Source organism: Phyllostomus discolor, chromosome 1 (genome assembly GCF_004126475.2).
Source record: "Phyllostomus discolor isolate MPI-MPIP mPhyDis1 chromosome 1, mPhyDis1.pri.v3, whole genome shotgun sequence".
Lineage (NCBI taxonomy): Eukaryota > Metazoa > Chordata > Mammalia > Chiroptera > Phyllostomidae > Phyllostomus > Phyllostomus discolor.
In genome coordinates, this window is record NC_040903.2 from 103064202 (window position 1) to 103071788 (window position 7587).

Genomic DNA, 7587 nt, shown 5'->3' on the forward strand with positions numbered 1-7587 from the left:
TACATCTTCTACATTATGTTTAGTTTTAATTTTTTTCATTTCTCCTCCTCTGTTAGAATATAAGGTCTGTAAGGCAAAGATCCTTCCATGTTTTGTTCACTTCTGGATTTCCTGTACCTAGAACAATTGGCAGGTACACAATAAATGCTCAATGAATGTTTACTGAAGGAATAACTTAAGCACATCCTATCCACAATTTCTCCCAGACCTGCAGTAGGTAGGAAACTTGACCCATTTCTTCACTCTTCCTGCTCTATCTCCTTCCCATTCCTCTAAGCTTCCCCAAGGTAAAGAAAAGGGGGATGAAGGTATTAGAAAACAGGAGACAGAGGTCCTCTTGTTTGGCAGGTATGCTTGTGGTCTCTTTTGGTTGACTGCACATGGATGTCAGGCCTTCATTATGGGCAGCATTTAAGTGCTAGTTGTTTCATGAGATGCTTAAGTATACTTTAGATCCCCTCCCCAGCTTCCTCAGGAACCTCTGTGCTGCATTCATTCCAAACAGACCATACACTGATATTCAGCAGACTCCCTCAAGATGCTGTTTCTAAGGGTATACTTTTATGCAGAGCATATAGCTGGATTCCTTTCACCTCTGCAGGAGGTGAGTGGATAGTATGCTCCCTCTTTATATCCACTTAGCCCATGGGAAAATTTTATATCCTTGCTTTAACAAAGCTTCTTCTACCAGCTGTTGCTGTGTCTCTTTTACATTGGTGCTCCAGGCAGCCTCCTGCCCTTCAAATTCACTAAGGGAATGCAATTACCAGGCTCCATGTTCACATATGTTTCCGATACCCAGAGGAGGATTCTCCCAAGAATTCTTCCAACTCTGTGCTCCAGTACATACCAGAGCTCAAGCTAGCAATGCCACAGTACAGTAAACATTCAACAATATGGTGAGATATCGGTTCAGGCACCTTCAAATTCCATGATACCCTTGATGGTTTCTCCATAGAGAGAGGATAGAAAATGCCATAGTACTATCCACCACTAGTAATTCTACTTTCCAGTGAACCGTCCTTTTAAATTTTTAATTTTCCTTTGTATAGGCTGAAGGTAAGTCATGGAAAATGATAGTCACAAACTCACAAAATTATGTTTTAGAGAGTCTTATAGAAATGTCTGGCCACATTCTTTAGACATTGTACATAACTATCTATTGTCCACTATCCTTAACTTTGAGGCTTTAGCAGAAATTCTAGGACAACAGGAAAAGTCTCACTCCACATTCACCAACATATAGGTGATACCTCTGTTTATCTCATTATTCACCTGTATTCATGGCAGGAGCTTAGAGTGGGAAGTGGCAAGAGTTCCCAGATATAAAGCTAGGTAGCTCAGGAGGAACTATATGCCATATTTTTCAGACTATAACATGCACTTACCCCCCCCCCCAAAAAAACTGGGGAGGAATAATGGTTGTTAATGCCACTGTTGAGTTCTGTTGACATTCACATTGGTGAAATATTATGTTATTTATGTTATTAAATATTTTACCACATTTTTTTGCTTAAAATTTTTTTCCTATTTTTCTCCTCTAAAACCTAGGTGCATCTTATGGTCTGAAAAACATGGTAATAAAGGGTTTTCTGTATGCCATGCTAGGAAATTTAGACTTTATTTTAAAGGAATTCAGAACCATTGAAAAGTTTTAAGTAGGAAAATGAAAAGGTCACATTTGCATTTAAGCAAATATCATCTGGATACCCCTGGGAGAACAGAATAAAAGTGAACAATGCTGGAATCCAACCAGTTGTAGAAAGCCATAGTAGTAAGGCAAAAGACAGTGATGCTCTCAGCTAAGAAAAGGTGTCAGGAAGTGCCAGAGGACAGAAAAATTGACATGGTACAGTATCTCATGTTTACATATCAAGGATGCAGATGAAAGAACCACAGATGACACTCAGTTTGTGTTTGAACACCTGTGTGATTGGTGAGGGCATTCAATGTAATTGGAACAACAGACTAAAAAACAAATTTGGTGTGAAATATAACGACTTAAAACTATAAGAAGAACACTAACAATACAAGTAGTAAATGATATGTGGCAAAGAAATGGCAGAGTGTCAGTGCCATAAGGATTCCAAGGAAAGGTAGATCTTATGTGGGCAGAAATATCCTCATCAGGAACAGATTTATCTTGGACCTCTAAAATCCAGAAGGAGGTCAGTAGACAGAGAGAAGGTATGAGAGCATTAAAGGTAAAGTCACATTAGCTAAGCATCACAGAAGCCAGAGGACCACATGTAATACTGCTTACCACAAAAATTGGTAGAGAATGTGGTACTTAGCAAGTGAGTGGAAATTACCTAGATCACACTTTGAGAGCAGATATATTTATAATACATAAAATACTGAGAAAAAGCAGTCTCTCTTCTGGATTATGACATTCAGCATGAATAGCATATGGCCACATTCACTACATTTAGCCTGACACTCCCCTTCAAATAGGCAAGTCTCTCTTTCCCACTGCAAGTTGATATTTACGCTAAGGAATGACATCAGTGAACACTGAAGCAGGAGCAATGCACTAACTAGGAAAGGGTATCAGACTTTTAAAAATATTTACACTCAACTAATCTTTCATTATTCTTACAAAGAAAGAAGGAGTAAGAAAAAAGTGAATAGATCTCCTAACTCGCCCTTTCTGCCCTTTCCACATGTGACAGGGGCAGCTAAATTCTCTGTCCTCCAGGTGGATTGATTGATTAATGACCTAAACATTGAAAATAGTGAAGAAAATATGGGACTTCCGGCAAGATGGAGGAATAGGTGGATGCACCGTACCTCCTTGTACAACCAAGATTAGAAAACCAATAATTTACAACAATAATTTACTATCAGAATAACACCCAGATCCGGCAGAGGATTTATCTGAATGGAAGTCGGGCAGCCAAGAAGTTGAAGTAGACGCGGTCATCCAGACTGGTAGGAGAAGACGAGCCGGGCGGTGCGGGGCTGGCTTTGGTCGGCGGCGCGCTGAGGTCGGGGGAAGGTTTGGCGCGAAATCGGCGCAAAAGCCATCCGGTGCGCAAGAAGGCAGCGGTGATGCCTGAATACGCAAGCTGCGGCTAGCAGACCCAGAGGGGTAGCGATTGTGGACCAGGGCAGAACTCGCGGCCCAGAAGCCCAGACAAGGGTCTGAATCCAGGGGAACGGAACTACCGCCATTGTTTTCTCCCGCCCCGCTCCTGCCCAACCCCCACATATAACATCACAATCTAGCGACTGGGGTGCCCAGCCCTGGTGAGCACCTAAGGCTTCGCCCCCCACCATAACAAGAGCAACCAGACCGGAAAAAAAAAAGGAGAGACAGGGGGGGAAAAAAAATATGTTTTCAACAGAGCAGATCAGTGCCCCAGGACTCATCCTTTTGAGTGACCAAGAATTAGCCAATCTATCAGATGCGCAGTTCAAAACACTGGTGATCAGAAAGCTCACGGAACTGATTGATTTTGGACGAAATTTAGATGAAAGAATGCAGATTACCATAAAACAGATGCAGGAAGACACGCGGAGGAGAGCCAATAGTGAAAGGAAGGAAACTGAGTCTCAAAACAATACAGTGGACCAGAAGGAAGATAGAATCAACCAAGCAGGAAAGCATGATGAAATAAGAATTCAAAAAATTGAGGAAAAGATTAAGAGCATCCAAGACACCTTTAAACGTTCCAATATCCGAATTATAGGGGTACCAGAATTGGAAGGGGAAAAGCAACAGATTGAGCACGTATTTGAACAAATAATAAAGGAGGACTTCCCCAATCTGGCAAAGGAAACAGTCTTCCAAGAAGTCCAAGAAGCTCAGAGAGCCCCAAAGAAGTTGGACCCAAGAAGAAACACACCAAGGCACATCATAATTACATTAGCCAAGGTAAAAACGAAGGAGAGAATCCTAGAAGCAGCAAGAGGTAAGGGGACAGTAACCTACAAAGGAGTTCCCATCAGACTGTCAGCTGATTTCTCAAAAGAGACCTTACAGGCAAGAAGGGGCTGGAAAGAAATATTCCAAGTCATGAAAGACAAGGACCTACATCCCAGATTGCTCTATCCAGCAAAGCTCTCATTTAGAATGGAAGGGCAGATAAAGTGCTTCTCACATAAGGTCAAGTTAAAGGAGTTCATCATCACCAAACCCTTATTTTATGAAATGCTAAAGGGACTTATCTAAGAAAAGAAGATAAAGAAAAGACATGTATAGTAAAAGGACAGCAAACTCACAAATATTAACAACCACACCTAAAGCAAAACCAAAAGAAACTAAGTAAACAATTAGAACAGGAACAGAACCACAGAAGTGGAGGGCACATGGAGGGTTAGCGGCAGAGGGGTGGGAGGAGGAGAGAGGGGGAAAAGGTATAGAGAATAAGTAGCATAGAATGTAGGTTGAAAATAGATATGGGGAGGGCAAGAATAGTACGGGAAATGTAGAAACTAAAGAACTCATAAGTATGACACATGGACATGAATTAAAGGGGGAAATGTGGGTGGGAGGGGGGTACAGGGTGGAGGGGAGAGAAGGGGGAAATGGGACAACTGTAATAGCATAATCAATAAAATATATTAAAAAAATAAAATAAAATAAAACAAAACAAAAACAAAAACAAAAAAGAAAATATGGAGAAGAATTTTACACCTTTTGAGAAAGGGGAAATGTTGGGGACCGCCCTGACTGGTATCAAAAAAAAAAAAAAAAAAAAGAAAAAAGAAAAAAGTGAATAAATAAGTGTGGGCAAAATGCTTATTTTTTTACTTAGAAATCTTTGACAGCATTGCTTAATGAAGACGACTTTGAGAATTTAATGTGCATTTGTGGTGTGAAAAATGACTTTGTCATGAATGGAGTGAATTGGTTCAATGTTAGTAGAAAAGGGTTACTGATAAATAGGCACATTTAAAAAAATATTGAGCACCTATTCTGTTCCAGGCAATTCATATACATTCATTTAATTTAGTCCATCCAACAACACCATAGAAGAGATGTTGTTATTGCTGTCACTAGTGTGATGAGAAAAGTGAATGTTGAAGAGCAAGAGAAAGCCTCCGATTGATTCCGAGGAGGATTGCATTAATTTTATCAATCAAATAGGACCTTTTTGAGAAAGTTATTTAAAAAAACATTTGTAAATCTGAAATTATGGTCTTTAAAATCTCTGGATGTTTGTTTGTTTGTTTTACCAGAGAATGGTACATAGAAGGCAATGTTAATTCTCCAAATTCGATAAAATTCTTTATTCCTATTTAAATAACATTAACCTACAAAGTACTGACTTTTAAAAATACAACCAATACTAAAATCAAAATATGGCACTATAAGTTTGCAAACTGTTCAGAGTCAGAGCTGTTGATCTATACCTGGACTTCCGCACCTCTCCTGGTTGTCCTCCTGCTTGGCCCCGCAATACTGGTGGACCTCAGCCCATAGTCCATGCCCTTGAGCCTGCAGGAAGTGGACAAATAGCCACCGCACCCACTGCAGGTCAGATATGCCAGGGTGAAGGTCGATGAGCTGGGGAAAGTGCAAACATCCATCCAAGTTAAGAGCCGACCCACCAGTATTGCATGGGATGGTCTTGACCCAGTAAAAGCTACACCTTGGCGTTGACAGACCAGGATGCTCCAAGCAGAAAGGACCCCAAACATAGGCAATAGCACCATTTCCTGGTGGTCAACACGAAGGGCAACGGCATCAGCAGTGGCACAGTCCTTCCCTATTACATGGGCCCTAGGCCTCCTAAGGGTGCAGGCCTTCACTGCATCATCTGGTTGGTTTACCAGCAGGACAGACCACTCCATTCTCAGCAATCAACCCAGGGATATCTTTCCACAAAAAATATGAGGTCAGGTCCCCAGGAGCCAGCATATGTTACCAGATGGAATGGGACAACTATGTGCCCAAGCTCTATGAGCAGCTGTCTGGGAAGTAGGGGAAAGCCAGGAAACAGGTAATCCCCACTGGCCCCAAGCAATGTTCTCAAGTTCAGTGACCCATATAGATTTCTCCTCTTTCCTGTTCCCATTCTCACAGGTGAGACCTGAGCAGATAGTGATACAGGGTGACTTTTCCTTCTACCTATCCTTTATTATTGTACAGGGTCACACAACCTGGTTTGTGTTTTGATCAAATTTGAATTCCATTTTGGGGACTACTTTGGTACTATACTATAATCATCATATTGTTAATATAAGAGTAGCAACTCAGAATTTAAAGGGGAAGAAATTAGATAAGAACAGGTCTACAGTAATGTTGCAGAGCATCAAAAAATAGAATCAGAGACACTGAAATAAAGAACAACTGACAGTAACCACAGGAGAGGGGGGAGAGGGATAATAGGGGAAGGGTCATCGAGGAACATGTACCTGGGACCCATGGACAAAGACAACAGGTGGGGGAGGGTTAAATGTGGGGGATGGGGTTCTGTAGGGAAGGGGAGAGTAATAGGGGGGAAATGGAGACAACTGTAATTTACAACAATTGAATAAATAAATTAATTAATTAATTAATTAAATCTTTAAGGGAGAATAAAAAAAAGAAATTCACTGCCTCTGCATTTGTGAGCCTGAATGCAGGTTGTGTATGGTAGCATATTCTGAGATGTGTTTTCACAGCCCTGTCTTTCTCTAGGCAACCAGAGGCTGGCATGTCCACTATCCCTCAATATGGTACATCTCAGACTGGTTACATCAGGCTCTCATAGAGCAGTACTGGAAAGCACAGCAAGGAGGGCTGTTTTCCTACTGAGGCATATCTAGACCCTGTGGGGTCCAGAGGAGCTGCAAGGCTGGGTGAGAAGTTGTCAGAAATCCCTGAGCCTATGCCTGTTAAATTGTTCACTCTTCATTGGTTTAACAAAAGCCAGTCTGTAGTTGCTGAGTGTTATGTTAATTCTGTTGTTTGCTTATAGTTGAATAAAAATAAAAACATTGTGTAGACAAAAAAATATGGTACTATGAACAAAGACATTTTATTCTCACTTCCCTGAAAACTTTTCATCAATTTAGCTATTAAAAAATATTTTTTAAGCCCTGGCTGGCGTAGCTCAGTGGATTGAGCGCAGGCTGCAAACGAAGGCATCACAGGTTCCATTCCCAGTCAGGGCACATGCCTGGGTTGCAGGCCACAGCCTCCAGCAACCACACATTGATGTTTCTCTCTCTCTCTCTCTTTCTCCCTCCCTTCCCTCTCTAAAAATAAATAAATAAATTCTTTAAAAAATTTTTAAATTCTATTGGCTACATTCAGTGTTATATAATGCTTTTGCACATTGCCAAAATAATGCTTTCAATGGGAATCCAGAGTATTTCATCAAAATGGAATTGTGAGATAGGCAATATAAGTTTATTCCATGTTGTTTAAAAAAAGGAGAATTAAGATATGATACTCATATAATAACCCCAACAAATCTTATTATTTGAGACAACCAATTTCTAAATTGACTACCAGGCCCAGCTAGGACTAAGAGGTTACAAGCTAACTCTTACTGACAATCCAAATTTTTACTGTGTGGTTTTTTTTTAATCTAAAGTCCCCTGTAGGGCACTCCTGCCAATGAAGCTACTCAAAGTTGTTAGGCTGTACTGACA

The 7587-nt window shown here is 40.7% G+C and overlaps 1 pseudogene; it reads left to right on the top strand.

The window, feature by feature from the left end:
• The first annotated feature begins 538 nt into the window (after nucleotides 1–538).
• Nucleotides 539–6181, top strand: LOC114491997 (annotated as a pseudogene).
• Nucleotides 6182–7587: the final 1406 nt, after the last annotated feature.